This window comes from Schistocerca serialis, chromosome 6, assembly GCF_023864345.2.
Source record: "Schistocerca serialis cubense isolate TAMUIC-IGC-003099 chromosome 6, iqSchSeri2.2, whole genome shotgun sequence".
NCBI classification, from domain to species: Eukaryota; Metazoa; Arthropoda; class Insecta; order Orthoptera; family Acrididae; genus Schistocerca; species Schistocerca serialis.
The window spans coordinates 21,633,520-21,651,722 of record NC_064643.1 but is presented as its reverse complement, the minus strand read 5'-3'; positions in this window follow the sequence as shown (position 1 = coordinate 21,651,722).

Sequence of the window (18,203 nt, the reverse complement as noted above, 5' to 3'; positions counted from 1 at the left end):
TTCCGATGCAATTTCAGTGTTTCATCAGCAATAATAATGTTAGAGGGATACAGTAACCTTGAAGTGAAGCATCGGAATCTGTAACTAGCGTCACAGGAATGGTTCAAAACATAGACAGAAAGAAGAGTCAGTCTTCTTGTACTTCTGTCGGCATTGTTCCTTTTCTATTTAATTCCGATGCAATTTCTGTGTTTCATCGTCAATAAGAAGGTCCAAGGGATACAGTAAATCTGAAGTGAAACATCGGAATCTATAACTAGTGTCACAGGAATGGTTCAAAACGTAGACAGTAAGAAGAGTCAGTCTTCTTGTACTTAAGTCGGCATTGTGCTTTTTATGTTTAATTCCGATGCAATTTCTGTGTTTCATCGTCAATATGATGGTCAGAGGGATACAGTAAACCTGAAGTGAAGCATCGGAATCTATAACTAGTGTCACAGAAATGGATCAAAATAGTCAGTAAGAAGAGTCAATCTTCTTGCACTTAATACGGTATCGTGCCTTTTGTATTTAATTCCGTTGCATTTTCTGTGTTTCATCGTCAATAATAAGGTCCAAAGGATACAGTAAACCTGAAGTGAAGCATCGGAATCTATAACTAATGTCACAGGAATCGTTCAAAACATAGACTGTAGGAAGAGTCAGTCTTCTTGTACTTAAGTCGGCATTGTGCCTTTTGTGTTTAATTCCAATGCAATTTCTGCGTTTCATCGTCAAAAAGAAGGTCAGAGGGATACAGTAAACCTGAAGTGAAGCATCGGATCTATAACAAGTGTCACGGGAATGGTTCAAAACAGTCAGTAAGAAGAGTCAGTCTTCTTGTACTTAAGTCGGCATTGTGCCTTTTGTATTTAATTCCGAAGCTATTTCTGCATTTCGTCGCCAATTAGAAGGTCCAAAGGATACAGAAAACCTGAAGTGAAGCATCGGAATCAATAACTAATGTTACAGGAATCGTTCAAAGCATAGACAGTAGGAAGAGTCAGTCTTCTTGTTCTTAAGTCGGCATTGTGCCTTTTGTATTTAATTCCGATGCAATTTCTGTGTTTCATCGTTAAAAGGAGGTCAGTGGGATACCGTAAACCTGAAGTGAAACATCGGAATCTGTAACTAGTGTCACAGGAATGGTTCAAAACATAGTCAGTAAGAAGGGTCAGTCTTCTTGTTCTTAAGTCGGCATTGTGCCTTTTCTATTTAATTCCGATGCAATTTCTGTGTTTCATCGTCAATAAGAACGTCCAAGGGATACAGTAAACCAGAAGTGAAGCATCGGAATCTATAACTAGTGTCACAGGAATGGTTCAAAACATAGACAGTAGGGAGAGTCAGTCTTCTTGTACTTTAGTCGGCATTGTGCCTTTTCTATTTAATTCCGATGCAATTTCAGTGTTTCGTCGTCAATAAGAATGTCAGAGGTATACAGTAACCCTGAAGTGAAGCATCGGAATCTGTAACTAGCGTCACAGGAATGGTTCAAAACATAGACAGAAAGAAGAGTCAGTATTCTTGTACTTCAGTCGGCTTTGTTCGTTTTCTATTTAATTCCAATGCAATTTCTGTGTTTCATCGTCAATAAGAAGGTCCAAGGGATACAGTAAACCTGAAGTGAAGCATCGGAATCTATAACTAGTGTCACAGGAGTGGTTCAAAGCATAGACAGTAAGAAGAGTCAGTCTTCTTGTACTTAAGTCGGCATTGTGCCTTTTGTACTTAATACCGATGCAATATCTGTGTTTCATCGTCAATAAGAAGGTGCAAGGGATACAGTAAATCTGAAGTGAAGCATCGGAATCTATAACTAGTGTCACAGGAATGGTTCAAAACGTAGACAGTAAGAAGGGTAAGTCTTCTTGTACTTAAGTCGGCATTGTGCCTTTTGTACTTAATACCGATGCAATATCTGTGTTTCATCGTCAATAAGAAGGTGCAAGGGATACAGTAAATCTGATGTGAAGCATCGGAATCTATAACTAGTGTCACAGGAATGGTTCAAAACGTAGCCAGTAAGAAGAGTCAGTCTTCTTGTACTTAAGTCGACATTGTGACTTTTGTATTTAATTCCGAAGGTATTTCTGCATTTCGTCGCCAATTAGAAGGTCGAAAGGATACAGTAAACCTGAAGGGAAGCATCGGAATCAATAACTAATGTCACAGAAATGGTTCAAAACGTAGCCAGTAAGATGAGTCAGTCTTCTTGTACTTAAGTCGGCATTGTACCTTTTATATTTAATTCCGAAGCAATTTCTGTGTTTCATCGTCAATATGAAGGTCAGAGGGATACCGTAAACCTGAAGTGAAACATCGGAATCTGTAACTAGTGTCACAGGAATGGTTCAAAACATAGTCAGTAAGGAGGGTCAGTCTTCTTGTACTTAAGTCGGCATTGTGCCTTTTGTGTTTAGTTCCGATGCAATTTCTGAGTTTCATCGTCAAAAAGAAGGTCAGAGGGATACAGTAAACCTGAAGTGAAGTATCGGAATCTATAACAGGTGTCACAGGAATGGTTCAAAACAGTCAGTAAGAAGAGTCAGTTTTCTTGTACTTAAGTCGGCATTGTGCCTTTTGTATTTAATTCCAAAGCTATTTCTCCATTTCGTCGCCAATTAGAAGGTCCAAAGGATACAGTAAACCTGAAGTGAAGCATCGGAATCTATAACTAGTGTCACAGGAATGGTCCAAAACATAGACAGTAGGAAGAGTCAGTCTTCTTGTACTTAAGTCGACATTGTACCTTTTCTATTTAATTCCGATGCAATTTCTGCGTTTCATCGTCAATAAGAATGTTAGAGGGATACAGTAACCCTGAAGTGAAGCATCGGAATCTATAACTAGTGTCACAGGAGTGGTTCAAAGCATAGACAGTAAGAAGAGTCAGTCTTCTTGTACTTAAGTCGGCATTGTGCCTTTTGTATTTAATTCCGATGCAATTACTGTGTTTCATCGTCAATAAGAAGGTCCAACGGATACAGTAAACATGAAGTGAAGCATCGGAATCTATAACAAGTGTCACAGGAATGGTTCAATACATAGACAGTAGGAAGAGTCAGTCTTCTTGTACTGAAGTCGGCATTGTGCCTTTTCTGTTTAATTCCGATGCAATTTCTGCGTTTCATCGTCAATAAGAAGGTCAGAGGGATACAGTAAACCTGAAGTGAGGCATCGGAATCTATAACTAGTGTCACAGGAATGGTTCCAAACATAGTCAGTAAGAAGAGTTAGTCTTCTTGTACTTAAGTCGGCATTGTGCCTTTTCTATTTAATTCCGATGCAATTTCTGTGTTTCATCGTCAATAAGAAGGTCCAAGGGATAAAGTAAACATGAGGTGAATCATCGTAATCTATAACTAGTGTCACACGAATGGTTCAAATCGTAGTCAGTACGAAGAGTCAGTCTTCTTGTACTTAAGTCGGCATTGTGCCTTTTGTATTTAATTCCAATGCAATTTCTGTGTTTCATCGTCAATAAGAAGGTCAGAGGGATACAGTAAACCTGAAGTGAAGCATCGGATACTATAACTGGTGTCACAGGAGTGGTTCTAAACATAGACAGTTTGAAGGGTCAGTCTTCTTGTACTTAAGTCGGCATTGTGCCTTTTGAATTTAATTCCGATGCAATATCTGTGTTTCATCGTCAATAAGAAGGTGCAAGGGATACAGTAAACCTGAAGTGAAGCATTGGAATCTAAAACTAGTTTCACAGGAGTAGGTTAAGACATAGACAGTAAGATGAGTCAGTCTTCTTGTACTTAAGTAGACATTGTGCCTTTTGTATTTAATTCCGATGCAATTTCTGTGTTTCATCGTCAATAAGAAGGTTAGAGGGATACAGTAAACCTGAAGTGAAGCATCGGAATCTATAACTAGTGTCACAGGAATGGTTCAAAACATAGAAAGTAAGAAGAGTCAGTCCTCTTGTGTTTAAGTCGGCAATGTGCCTTTTGTATTTAATTCCGATGCATTATCTGTGTTTCATCGTCAATAAGAAGGTCCAAGGGATACAGTAAACCAGAAGTGAAGCATCGGAATCTATAACTAGTGTCACAGGAATGGTTCAAAACATAGACAGTAGGAAGAGTCAGTCTTCTTGTACTTAAGTCGGCATTGTACCTTTTCTATTTAATTCAGACGCAATTTCAGTGTTTCATCGTCAATAAGAATGTCAGAGGGATACAGTAACCCTGAAGTGAAGCATCTGAATCTGTAACTAGCGTCACAGGAATGGTTCAAACAAAGACAGAAAGAACAGTCAGTCTTCTTGTACTTAAGTCGGCATTGTGCCTTTTCAATTTAATTCCGATGCAATTTCTGTGTTTCATCGTCAATAAGAAGGTCCAAGGGATACAGTAAACGTGAAGTGAATCATCGTAATCAATAACTAGTGTCACAGGAATGGTTCAAAACATAGTCAGTACAAAGAGTCAGTCTTCTTGTACTTAAGTCGTCATTGTTCCTTTTCTATTTAATTCCGATGCAATTTCTGTGTTTCATCGTCAATAAGAAGGTCCAAGGGATACAGTAAACCAGAAGTGAAGCATCGGAATCTATAACTAGTGTCACTGGAATGGTTCAAAACACAGACACTAAGAAGAGTCAGTCCTCTTGTACTTAAGTCGGCAATGTGCCTTTTCTATTTCATTCCAATGCAATTTCTGTATTTCGTCGCCAATAAGAAGGTCCAAAGGAAACAGTAAACCTGAAGTGAAGCATCAGAATCTAAAACTAATGTCACAGGAATCGTTCAAAACATAGACAGTAGGAAGAGTCAGTCTACTTGTACTTAAGTCGGCATTATGCCTTTTGTATTTAATTCCCTTGCAATTTGTGTGTTTCATCGCCAATAACAAGGTCCAACGGATACAGTAACCATGAAGTGAAGCATCGGAATCTGTAACTAGTGTCACAGGAATGGTTCAAAACATAGACAGTAGGAAGAGTCAGTCTTCTTGTACTTAGGTCGGCATTGTACCTTTTCTATTTAATTCCGATGCAATTTCAGTGTTTCATCGTCAATAAGAATGTCAGAGGGATACAGTAACAATGAAGTGAAGCATCGGAATCTGTAACTAGCGTCACAGGAATGGTTCAAACATAGACAGAAAGAAGAGTCAATCTTCTTGTACTTAAGTCGGCATTGTGCCTTTTCTATTTAATTCCGATGCAATTTCTGTGTTTCATCGTCAATAAGAAGGTCCAAGGGATACAGTGAACCTGAAGTGAAGCATCGGAATCTGAAACTAGTGTCACAGGAATGGTTCCAAACATAGTCAGTAAGAAGAGTCAGTCTTCTTGTACTTAAGTCGCCATTGTGCCTTTTGTACTTAATTCCGATGCATTTTCTGTGTTTCATCGTCAATAAGAAGGTCCAAGGGGTACAGTAAACCAGAAGTGAAGCATCGGAATCTATAACTAGTGTCACAGGAATGGTTCAAAACATAGTCAGTACGAAGAGTCAGTCTTCTTGTACTTAGGTCGGCATTGTACCTTTTCTATTTAATTCCGATGCAATTTCAGTGTTTCATTGTTTATAAGAATGTCAGAGGGAAACAGTTACCCTGATGTGAAGCATCGGAATCACTAACTAGTGTCACAGGAATGGTTCACAACATAGTCAGTAAGAAGAGTCGGTCTTCTTGTACTGAAGTCGGCATTGTGCCTTTTCTGTTTAATTCCGATGCAATATCTGTGTTTCATCGTCAATAAGAAGGTCAGAGGGATACAGTAAACCTGAAGTGAGGCATCGGAATCTATAACTAGTGTCACAGGAATGGTTCCAAACATAGTCGGTAAGAAGAGTTAGTCTTCTTGTACTTAAGTCGGCATTGTGCCTTTTCTATTTAATTCCGATGCAATTTCTGTGTTTCATCGTCAATAAGAAGGACCAAGGGATAAAGTAAACATGAGGTGAATCATCGTAATCTATAACTAGTGTCACACGAATGGTTCAAAACGTAGTCAGTACGAAGAGTCAGTCTTCTTGTACTTAAGTCGGCATTGTGCCTTTTGTATTTAATTCCGATGCAATTTCTGTGTTTCATCGTTTATAAGAAGGTCAGAATGATACAGTAAACCTGAAGTGAAGCATCGGATACTATAACTGGTGTCACAGGAGTGGTTCTAAACATAGAGTGTATGAAGGGTCAGTCTTCTTGTACTTAAGTCGGCATTGTGCCTTTTGAATTTAATTCCGATGCAATATCTGTGTTTCATCGTCAATAAGAAGGTGCAAGGGATACAGTAAACCTGAAGTGAAGCATTGGAATCTAAAACTAGTTTCACAGGAGTAGGTCAAAGCATAGACAGTGAGTAGAGTCAGTCTTCTTGTACTTAAGTGGACATTGTTCCTTTTGTATTTAATTCCGATGCAATTTCTGTGTTTCATCGTCAATAAGAAGGTTAGAGGGATACAGTAAACCTGAAGTGAAGCATCGGAATCTATAACTAGTGGCACAGGAATGGTTCAAAACAGTCAGTAAGAAGAGTCAATCGTCTTGTACTTAAGTCGGCATTGTGCCTTTTGTATTTAATTCCGATGCATTTTCTGTTATTCTTCGTCAATAAGAAGGTCCAGGGGATACAGTAAACCTGAAGTGAAGCATCGGAATCTATAACTAGTGTCACAGGAATGGTTCAAATAATAGACAGTAAGAAGAGTCAGTCTTCTTGTACTTAAGTCGGCAATGTGCCTTTTGTATTTAATTCCAATGCAAATTCTGTATTTCGCCGCCAATAAGAAGGTCCAAAGGATACAGTAAACCTGACGTGAAGCATCGGAATCTATAACTAGTGTCACAGGAATGGTTCAAAACAGTCAGTAAGATGAGTCAGTCTTCTTGTACATAAGTAGGCATTATGCCTCTTGTATTTAATTTTGATGCAATTTCTGTACTTCGTCGCCAATCAAAAAGGTCCAAAGGATACAGTAAACCTGAAGTGAAGCATCGGTATCTATAACTAATGTCACAGGAATCGTTCAAATCGTAGACAGTAGGATGAGTCAGTCTTCTTGTACTTAAGTCGGCATTGTGCCTTTTGTATTGAATTCCCATGCAATTTCTGTGTTTCATCATCAAAAAGAAGGTCAGAAGGATACAGTAAACCTAAAGTGAAGCATCGTAATCTGTAACTAGTGTCACAACAATGGTTCAAAACATAGACAGTAGGAAGAGTCAGTCTTTTTGTACTTAAGTCGGCATTGTGCTTTTTGTATTTAATTCCGATGCAATTACTGTGTTTCATCGTCAATAATAACGTCCAAAGGATACAGTAGCCCTGAAGTGAAGCATCGGAATCTATAACTAGTGTCACAGGAGTGGTTCAAAGCATAGACAGTAGGAAGTGTCAGTGTTCTTGTACTTAAGTCGACATTGTACCTTTTCTATTTAATTCCGATGCAATTTCAGTGTTTCATCAGCAATAAGAACGTTAGAGGGATACAGTAACCTTGAAGTGAAGCATCGGAATCTGTAACTAGCGTCACAGGAATGGTTCAAAACATAGACAGAAAGAAGAGTCAGTCTTCTTGTACTTCTGTCGGCATTGTTCCTTTTCTATTTAATTCCGATGCAATTTCTGTGTTTCATCGTCAATAAGAAGGTCCAAGGGATACAGTAAACCTGAAGTGAAGCATCGGAATCTATAACTAGTGTCACAGGAGTGGTTCAAAGCATAGACAGTAAGAAGAGTCAGTCTTCTTGTACTTAAGTCGGCATTGTGCCTTTTGTACTTAATACCGATGCAATATCTGTGTTTCATCGTCAATAAGAAGGTGCAAGGGATACAGTAAATCTGAAGTGAAACATCGGAATCTATAACTAGTGTCACAGGAATGGTTCAAAACGTAGCCAGTAAGAAGAGTCAGTCTTCTTGTACTTAAGTCGACATTGTGACTTTTGTATTTAATTCCGAAGCTATTTCTGCATTTCGTCGCCAATTAGAAGGTCGAAAGGATACAGTAAACTTGAAGGGAAGCATCGGAATAAATAACTAATGTCACAGGAATGGTTCAAAACGTAGCCAGTAAGATGAGTCAGTCTTCTTGTACTTAAGTCGGCATTGTACCCTTTATATTTAATTCCGAAGCAATTTCTGTGTTTCATCGTCAATATGAAGGTCAGAGGGATACCGTAAACCTGAAGTGAAACATCGGAATCTGTAACTAGTGTCACAGGAATGGTTCAAAACATAGTCAGTAAGAAGGGTCAGTCTTCTTGTACTTAAGTCGGCATTGTGCCTTTTGTGTTTAATTCCGATGCAATTTCTGAGTTTCATCGTCAAAAAGAAGGTCAGAGGGATACAGTAAACCTGAAGTGAAGTATCGGAATCTATAACAAGTGTCACAGGAATGGTTCAAAACAGTCAGTAAAAAGAGTCAGTTTTCTTGTACTTAAGTCGGCATTGTGCCTTTTGTATTTAATTCCGAAGCTATTTCTGCATTTCGTCGCCAATTAGAAGGTCCAAAGGATACAGTAAACTTGAAGGGAAGCATCGGAATCAATAACTAATGTCACAGGAATCGTTCAAAGCATAGACAGTAGGAAGAGTCAGTCTTCTTGTTCTTAAGTCGGCATTGTGCCTTTTGTATTTAATTCCGATGCAATTTCTGTGTTTCATCGTTAAAAGAAGGTCAGAGAGATACCGTAAACCTGAAGTGAAGCATCGGAATCTGTAACTAGTGTCACAGGAATGGTTCAAAACATAGTCAGTAAGAAGGGTCAGTCTTCTTGTTCTTAAGTCGGCATTGTGCCTTTTCTATTTAATTCCGATGCAATTTCTGTGTCTCATCGTCAATAAGAACGTCCAAGGGATACAGTAAACCTGAAGTAAAGCATCGGAATCTATAACTAGTGTCACAGGCATGGTCCAAAACATAGACAGTAGGAAGAGTCAGTCTTCTTGTACTTATGTCGGCATTGTACCTTTTCTATTTAATTCCGATGCAATTTCAGTGTTTCATCGTCAATAAGAATGTTAGAGGGATACAGTAACCCTGAAGTGAAGCATCGGAATCTGTAACTAGCGTCACAGGAATGGTTCAAAACATAGACAGAAAGAAGAGTCAGTCTTCTTGTACATCAGTCGGCATTGTTCCTTTTCTATTTAATTCCGATGCAATTTCTGTGTTTCATCGTCAATAAGAAGGTCCAAGGGATACAGTAAACCTGAAGTGAAGCATCGGAATCTATAACTAGTGTCACAGGAGTGGTTCAAAGCATAGACAGTAAGAAGAGTCAGTCTTCTTGTACTTAAGTCGGCATTGTGCCTTTTGTACTTAATACCGATGCAATATCTGTGTTTCATCGTCAATAAGAAGGTGCAAGGGATACAGTAAACCTGAAGTGAAGCATCGGAATCTATAACTAGTGTCACAGGAATGGTTCAAAACGTAGACAGTAAGAAGAGTCAGTCTTCTTGTACTTAAGTCGGCATTGTGCTTTTTATATTTAATTCCGATGCAATTTCTGTGTTTCATCGTCAATATGAGGGTCAGAGGGATACAGTAAACCTGAAGTGAAGCATCGGAATCTATAACTAGTGTCACAGAAATGGATCAAAATAGTCAGTACGAAGAGTTAATCTTCTTGTACTTAAGACGGCATTGTGCCTTTTGTATTTAATACCGTTGCATTTTCTGTGTTTCATCGTCCATAAGAAGGTCCAAAGGATACAGTAAACCTGAAGTGAAGCATCGGAATCTATAACTAATGTCACAGGAATCGTTCATAACATAGACAGTAGGAAGAGTCAGTCTTCTTGTACTTAAGTCGGCATTGTGCCTTTTGTGTTTAATTCCAATGCAATTTCTGCGTTTCATCGTCAAAAAGAAGGTCAGAGGGATACAGTAAACCTGAAGTGAAGCATCGGAATCTATAACAAGTGTGACAGGAATGGTTCAAAACAGTCAGTAAGAAGAGTCAGTCTTCTTGTACTTAAGTCGGCATTGTGCCTTTTGTATTTAATTCCGATGCATTTTCTGTGTTTCATCGTCAATAAGAAAGTCCAAAGGATACAGTAAACCTGAAGTGAAGCATCGGAATCTATAACTAATGTCACAGGAATCGTTCAAACCATAGACAGTAGGAAGAGTCAGTCTCCTTGTACTTAAGTCGTCATTGTAACTTTTGTGTTTAATTCCGATGCAATTTCTGAGTATCATCGTCAAAAAGAAGGTCAGAGGGATACAGTAAACCTGAAGTGAAGTATCGGAATCTATAACAAGTGTCACAGGAATGGTTCAAAACAGTCAGTAAGAAGAGTCAGTCTTCTTGTACTTAAGTCGGTATTGTTGCCTTTTGTATTTAATTCCGAAGCTATTTCTGCATTTCGTCGCCAATTAGAAGGTCCAAAGGATACAGTAAACCTGAAGGGAAGCATCGGAATCAATAACTAATGTCACAGGAATCGTTCAAAGCATAGACAGTAGGAAGAGTCAGTCTTCTTGTACTTAAGTCGGCATTGTGCCTTTTCTATTTAATTCCGATGCAATTTCAGTGTTTCATCGTCAATAAGAACGTCCAAGGGATACAGTAAACCTGAAGTGAAGCATCGGAATCTATAACTAGTGTCACAGGAATGGTTCAAAACATAGACAGTAGGAAGAGTCAGTCTTCTTGTACTTAAGTCGGCATTGTTCCTTTTCTATTTAATTCCGATGCAATTTCTGTGTTTCATCGTCAATAAGAAGGTCCAAGGGATACAGTAAACCTGAAGTGAAGCATCGGAATCTATAACTAGTGTCACAGGAGTGGTTCAAAGCATAGACAGTAAGAAGGGTCAGTCTTCTTGTACTTAACTCGGCATTGTGCCTTTTGTACTTAATACCGATGCAATATCTGTGTTTCATCGTCAATAAGAAGGTGCAAGGGATACAGTAAATCTGATGTGAAGCATCGGAATCTATAACTAGTGTCACAGGAATGTTTCAAAACGTAGCCAGTAAGAAGAGTCAGTCTTCTTGTACTTAAGTCGGCATTGTGCCTTTTATATTTAATTCCGATGCAATTTCTGTGTTTCATCGTCAATATGAAGGTCAGAGGGATACAGTAAACCTGAAGTGAAGCATCGGAATCTATAACTAGTGTCACAGGAATGGATCAAAACAGTCAGTAAGAAGAGTCCATCTTCTTGTACTTAAGACGGCATTGTGCCTTTTGTATTTAATTCCGATGCATTTTCTGTGTTTCATCGTCAATAAGATGGTCCAAAGGATACAGTAAACCTGAAGTGAAGCATCGGAATCTATAACTAATGTCACAGGAATCGTTCAAACCATAGACAGTAGGAAGAGTCAGTCTTCTTGTACTTAAGTCGGCATTGTGCCTTTTGTGTTTAATTCCGATGCAATTTCTGAGTTTCATCGTCAAAAAGAAGGTCAGAGGGATACAGTAAACCTGAAGTGAAGTATCGGAGTCTATAACAAGTGTCACAGGAATGGTTCAAAACAGTCAGTAAGAAGAGTCAGTCTTTTTGTACTTAAAACGGCATTGTGCCTTTTGTATTTAATTCCGAAGCTATTTCTGCATTTCGTCGCCAATTAGAAGGTCCAAAGGATACAGTAAACCTGAAGGGAAGCATCGGAATCAATAACTATTGTCACAGGAATCGTTCAAAGCATAGACAGTAGGAAGAGTCTGTCTTCTTGTTCTTAAGTCGGCATTGTGCCTTTTGTATTTAATTCCGATGCAATATCTGTGTTTCATCGTTAAAAGAAGGTCAGAGGGATACCGTAAACCTGAAGTGAAGCATCGGAATCTGTAACTAGTGTCACAGGAATGTTTCAAAACATAGTCAGTAAGAAGGGTCAGTCTTCTTGTTCTTAAGTCGGCATTGTGCCTTTTCTATTTGATTCCGATGCAACTTCTGTGTCTCATCGTCAATAAGAACGTCCAAGGGATACAGTAAACCTGAAGTAAAGCATTGGAATCTATAACTAGTGTCACAGGAATGGTTCAAAACATAGACAGTAAGAAGAGTCAGTCTTCTTGTACTTAAGTCGCCATTGTGCCTTTTGTATTGAATTGCGATGCAATTTCTGTGTTTCATCGTCAAAAAGAAGGTCAGAAGGATACAGTAAACCTGAAGTGAAGCATCGTAATCTGTAACTAGTGTCAGAGGAATGGTTCAAAACATAGACAGTAGGAAGAGTCAGTCTTTTTGTACTTAAGTCGGCATTGTGCCTTTTGTATTTAATTCCGGTGCAATTACTGTGTTTCATCGTCAATAAGAACGTCCAAGGGATACAGTAACCCTGAAGTGAAGCATCGGAATCTATAACTAGTGTCACAGGAATGGTTCAAAACATAGACAGTAGGAAGAGTCAGTCTTCTTGTACTTAAGTCGGCATTGTACCTTTTCTATTTAATTCCGATGCAATTTCAGTGTTTCATCGTCAATAAGAACGTTAGAGGGATACAGTAACCCTGAAGTGAAGCATCGGAATCTGTAACTAGCGTCACAGGAATGGTTCAAAACATAGACAGAAGGAAGGGTCAGTCTGCTTGTACTTAAGTCGGCATTGTGCCTTTTGTATTTAATTCCGATGCAATTTCTGTGTTTCATCGTTAAAAGAAGGTCAGAGGGATACCGTAAACCTGAAGTGAAGCATCGGAATCTGTAACTAGTGTCACAGGAATGGTTCAAAACATAGTCAGTAAGAAGTGTCAGTCTTCTTGTTCTTAAGTCGGCATTGTGCCTTTTCTATTTAATTCCGATGCAATTTCTGTGTTTCATCGTCAATAAGAACGTCCAAGGGATACAGTAAACCTGAAGTGAAGCATGGGAATCTATAACTAGTGTCACAGGAATGGTTCAAAACATAGACAGTAGGAAGAGTCAGTCTTCTTGTACTTAAGTCGGCATTGTGCCTTTTGTGTTTAATTCCGATGCAATTTCTGCGTTTCATCGTCAAAAAGAAGGTCAGAGGCATACAGTAAACCTGAAGTGAAGCATCGGAATCTATAACAAGTGTCACAGGAATGGTTCAAAACATAGACAGTTGGAAGAGTCAGTCCTCTTGTACTTAAGTCGGCATTGTGCCTTTTCTATTTAATTCCGATGCAATTTCTGTGTTTCATCGTCAATAAGAAGGTCAAAGGGATACAGTAAACCTGAAGTGAAGCATCGGAATCTATAACAAGTGTCACTGGTATGGTTCAAAACAGTCAGTAAAAAGAGTCAGTCTTCTTGTACTTAAGTCAGCATTGTGAATTTTATATTTAATTCCGATGCAATTTCGTGTTTCATCGTCAATAAGAACGTCCAAAGGATACAGTAAACCTGAAGTGAAGCATCGTAATCTATAACTAGTGTCAGAGGAATTGTTCAAATCATAGACAGTAGGAAGAGTCAGTCTTCTTGTACTTAAGTCGGCATTGTGCCTTTTCTATTCAATTCCGATGCTATTTCTGTGTTTCATCGTCAATAAGAACGTCCAAGGGATACAGTAAACCTGAAGTGAAGCATCGGAATCTATAACTAGTGTCACAGGAATGGTTCAAAACATTGACAGTAGGAAGAGTCAGTCTTCTTGTACTTAAGTCGGCATTGTGCCTTTTCTATTTAATTCCGATGCAATTTCAGTGTTGCTTCGTCAATAAGAATGTCAGAGGTATACAGTAACCCTGAAGTGAAGCATCGGAATCTGTAACTAGCGTCACAGGAATGGTTCAAAACATAGTCAGTAAGAAGAGTCAGTCTTCTTGTACTTAAGTCGACATTGTGCCTTTTCTATTTAATTCCGATGCAATTTCTGCGTTTCATCGTCAATAAGAAGGTCCAAGGGATACAGTAATCCTGATGTGAATCATCGTAATCTATAACTAGTGTCACAGGAATGGTTCAAAACATAGTCAGTACGAAGATTCAGTCTTCCTGTACTTAAGTCGGCATTGTGCCTTTTGTATCTAATTCCGATGCAATTTCTGTGTTTCATCGTCAATAAGAAGGTCAGAGGGATACCGTAAACCTGAAGTGAAGCATCGGAATCTATAACTAGTGTCACAGGAATGGTTCAAAACATAGACTGTAGGAAGAGTCAGCCTTCTTGTACTTAAGTCGGCATTGTGCCTTTTCTATTTATTTCCGATGCACTATCTGTGTTCCATCGTCAATAAGAAGATCCAAGGAATACAGTAAACCTGAAATGAAGCATCGGAATCTATAACTAGTGTCACAGGAATGGTTCAAAACATAGACAGTTGGAAGAGTCAGTCCTCTTGTACTTAAGTCGGCATTGTGCCTTTTGCATTTAATTAAGATGCAATATCTGTGTTTCATCGTCAACAAGAATGTCCAAGGGATACAATAAACCTGAAGTGAAGCATCGGAATCTGTAACTAGCGTCTCATTAATGGTTCAAAACAAAATCAGTAAGGAGAGTCAGTCTTCTTGTACTTAAGTCGGCATTGTGCCATTTCTATTTAATTCCGTTGCAATTTCGTGTTTCATCGTCAATAAGAACGTCCAAGGGATACAGTAAACCTGAAGTGAAGCATCGGAATCTATAACTAGTGTCACAGGAATGGTTCAAATCATAGACAGTAGGAAGAGTCAGTCATCTTGTACTTAAGTCGGCATTGTGCCTTTTCTATCTAATTCCGATGCAATTTCTGTGTTTCATCGTCAATAAGAAGGTCTGAGGTATACAGTAAACATGAAGTGAAGCATCGGAATCCATAACTATTGTCACAGTAATGGTTCCAAACATACACAGTAAGAAGAGTCAGCCTTCTAGTACTTAAGTCGGCATTGTGCCTTTTCTATTCAATTCCGATGCAATTTCTGTGTTTCATCGTCAATAAGAAGGTCCAAGGGATACAGTAATCCTGACGTGAATCATCGTAATCTATAACTAGTGTCACGGGAATGGTTCAAAACATAGTCAGTACGAAGATTCAGTCTTCTTGCACTTAAGTCGGCAATGTGCCTTTTATATTTAATTCCGAAGCAATTTCTGTGTTTCATCGTCAATACGAAGGTCAGAGGGATACAGTAAACCTGAAGTTAAGCATCGGAATCTATAACAAGTGTCACGGGTATGGTTCAAAACAGTCAGTAAGAAGAGTCAGTCTTCTTGTACTTAAGTCGGCATTGTGCCTTTTGTATTTAATTCCGATGCAATTTCTGTGTTTCATCGTCAATAAGAAGGTCAGAGCGATACAGTAAACCTGAAGTGAAGCATCGGAATCTATAACTAGTGTCACAGGAATGGTTCAAAACATAGACAGTAGGATGAGTCAGTCCTCTTGTACTTAAGTCGGCATTGTGCCTTTTGTATTTAATTAAGATGCAATATCTGTGCTTCATCGTCAACAAGAAGGTTTAAGGGATACAGTAAACCTGAAGTGAAGCATCGGAATCTGTAACTAGCGTCACATTAATGGTTAAAAACATAGTCAGTAAGAAGTGTCAGTCTTCTTGTACTTAAGTCGGCATTGTGAATTTTCTATTTAATTCCGATGCAATTTCGTGTTTCATCGTCAATAAGAACGTCCAAAGGATACACTAAACCTGAAGTGAAGCATCGTAATCTATAACTAGTGTCAGAGGAATTGTTCAAATCATAGACAGTAGGAAGAGTCAGTCTTCTTGTACTTAAGTCGGCATTGTGCCTTGTCTATTCAATTCCGATGCTATTTCAGTGTTTCATCGTCAATAAGAATGTCAGAGGGATACAGTAACCCTGAAGTGAAGCATCGGAATCTGTAACTAGCGTCACAGGAATGGTTCAAAACATAGCCAGAACGAAGAGTCAGTCTTCTTGTACTTAAGTCGGCATTGTGCTTTTTGTATTTCATTCCGAAGCTATTTCTGCATTTCGTAGCCAATTAGAAGGTCCAAAGGATACAGTAAACCTGAAGTGAAGCATCGGAATCAATACTAATGTCACAGGAATCGTTCAAAACATAGACAGTAGGAAGAGTCAGTCTTCTTGTACTTAAGTCGGCATTGTGCCTTTTGTATTTAATTCCGATGCAATTTCTGTGTTTCATCGTCAAGAAGATGGTCAGAGGGATACAGTAAACCTGAAGTGAAGCATCGGAATCTGTAACTACCGTCACAGGAATGGTTCAAAACATAGTAAGTAAGAAGAGTCAGTCTTCTAGTACTGAAGTCGGCATTGTGCCTTTTGTATTTAATTCCGATGCAATATCTGTGTTTCATCGTCAATAAGAAGGTGCAAGGGATACATTAAACCTGAAGTGAAGCATCGGAATCTATAACTAGTGTCACAGGAATGGTTCAAAACATAGACAGTAAGAAGAGTCAGTCTTCTTGTACTTAAGTCGGCATTGTGCCTTTTGTATTGAATTCCGATGCAATTTCCGTGCTTCATTGTCAGTAAGAAGGTCAGAGGGATACAGTAAACCTGAAGTGAAGCATCGGAATCTATAACTAGTGTCCAAGGAATGGTTCGAAACAGTCAGTAAGAAGAGTCAGTCTTCTTGTACATAAGTCGGCATTGTGCCTTTTGTAATTAATTCCGATGCAATTTCTGTACTTCGTCGCCAATAAGAAGGTCCAAAGGATACAGTAAACCTGAAGTGAAGCATCGGTATCTATAACTATTGTCACAGGAATTGTTCAAAACATAGACAGTAGGAAGAGTCAGTCTTCTTGTACTTAAGTCGGCATTGTGCCTTTTGTATTTAATACCGATGCAATTTCTGTATTTCATCGTCAAAAAGAAGGTCGGAACTATACAGTAAACCTGAAGTAAGCATCGGAATCTGTAACAAGTGACACAAGAATGGTTCAAAACATAGACAGTAGGAAGAGTCAGTCTTTTTAAACTTAAGTCGGCATTGTGCCTTTTTTATTTAATTCCGATGCAATTACTGTGTTTCATCGTCAATAAGAACGTCCAAGGGATACAGTAACGCTGAAGTGAAGCATCGGATTCTGTAACTAGCGTCACAGGAATGGTTCAAAACATAGTCAGTAAGAAGAGTCAGCCTTCTTGTACTGAAGTCGGCATTGTGCCTTTTGTATTTAATTCCGATGCAATATCTGTGTTTCATCGTCAATAAGAAGGTGCAAGGGATACAGTAAACCTGAAGTGAAGCATCGGAATCTATAACTAGTGTCACAGGAATGGTTCAAAACATAGACAGTAGGAAGAGTCAGTCTTCTTGTACTTAAGTCGGCATTGTGCCTTTTGTATTGAATTCCGATGCAATTTCCGTGCTTCATCGTCAGTAAGAAGGTCAGAGGGATACAGTAAACCTGAAGTGTAGCATCGGAATCTATAACTAGTGTCACAGGAATGGTTCGAAACAGTCAGTAAGAAGAGTCAGTCTTCTTGTACTTAAGTCGGCATTGTGCCTTTTGTATTGAATTCCGATACAATTTCCGTGCTTCATCGTCAGTAAGAAGGTCAGAGGGATTCAGTAAACCTGAAGTGAAGCATCGGAATCTATAACTAGTGTCACAGGAATGGTTCGAAACAGTCAGTAAGAAGAGTCAGTCTTCTTGTACATAAGTCGGCATTGTGCCTTTTGTATTTAATTCCGATGCAATTTCTGTACTTCGTCGCCAATAAGAAGGTCCAAAGGATACAGTAAACCTGAAGTGAAGCATCGGTATCTATAACTATTGTCACAGGAATCGTTCAAAACATAGACAGTAGGAAGAGTCAGTCTTCTTGTACTTAAGTCGGCATTGTGCCTTTTGTATTTAATACCGATGCAATTTCTGTATTTCATCGTCAAAAAGAAGGTCGGAAGGATACAGTAAACCTGAAGTGAAGCATCGAAATCTGTAACAAGTGACACAAGAATGGTTCAAAACATAGACAGTAGGAAGAGTCAGTCTTTTTAAACTTAAGTCGGCGTTGTGCCTTTTTTATTTAATTCCGATGCAATTACTGTGTTTCATCGTCAACAAGAAGGTCCAAGGGATACAGTAAAGCTGAAGTGAAGCATCGGAATCTACAACTAGTGTCACAGGAATGGTTCAAAACATAGACAGTAAGAGGAGTCAGTCTTCTTGTACTTAAGTCGGCATTGTGCCTTTTCTATTTTATTCCGATGCAATTTCTGTGTTTCATCGTCAATAAGAAGGTCAGAGGGATACAGTAAACCTGAAGTGAAGCATCGGAATCTATAACTAGTGTCACAGGAATAGTTCCAAACATAGTCAGTAAGAAGAGTCAGTCTACTTGTACTTAAGTCGGCATTGTGCCTCTTCTATTTAATTCCGATGCAATT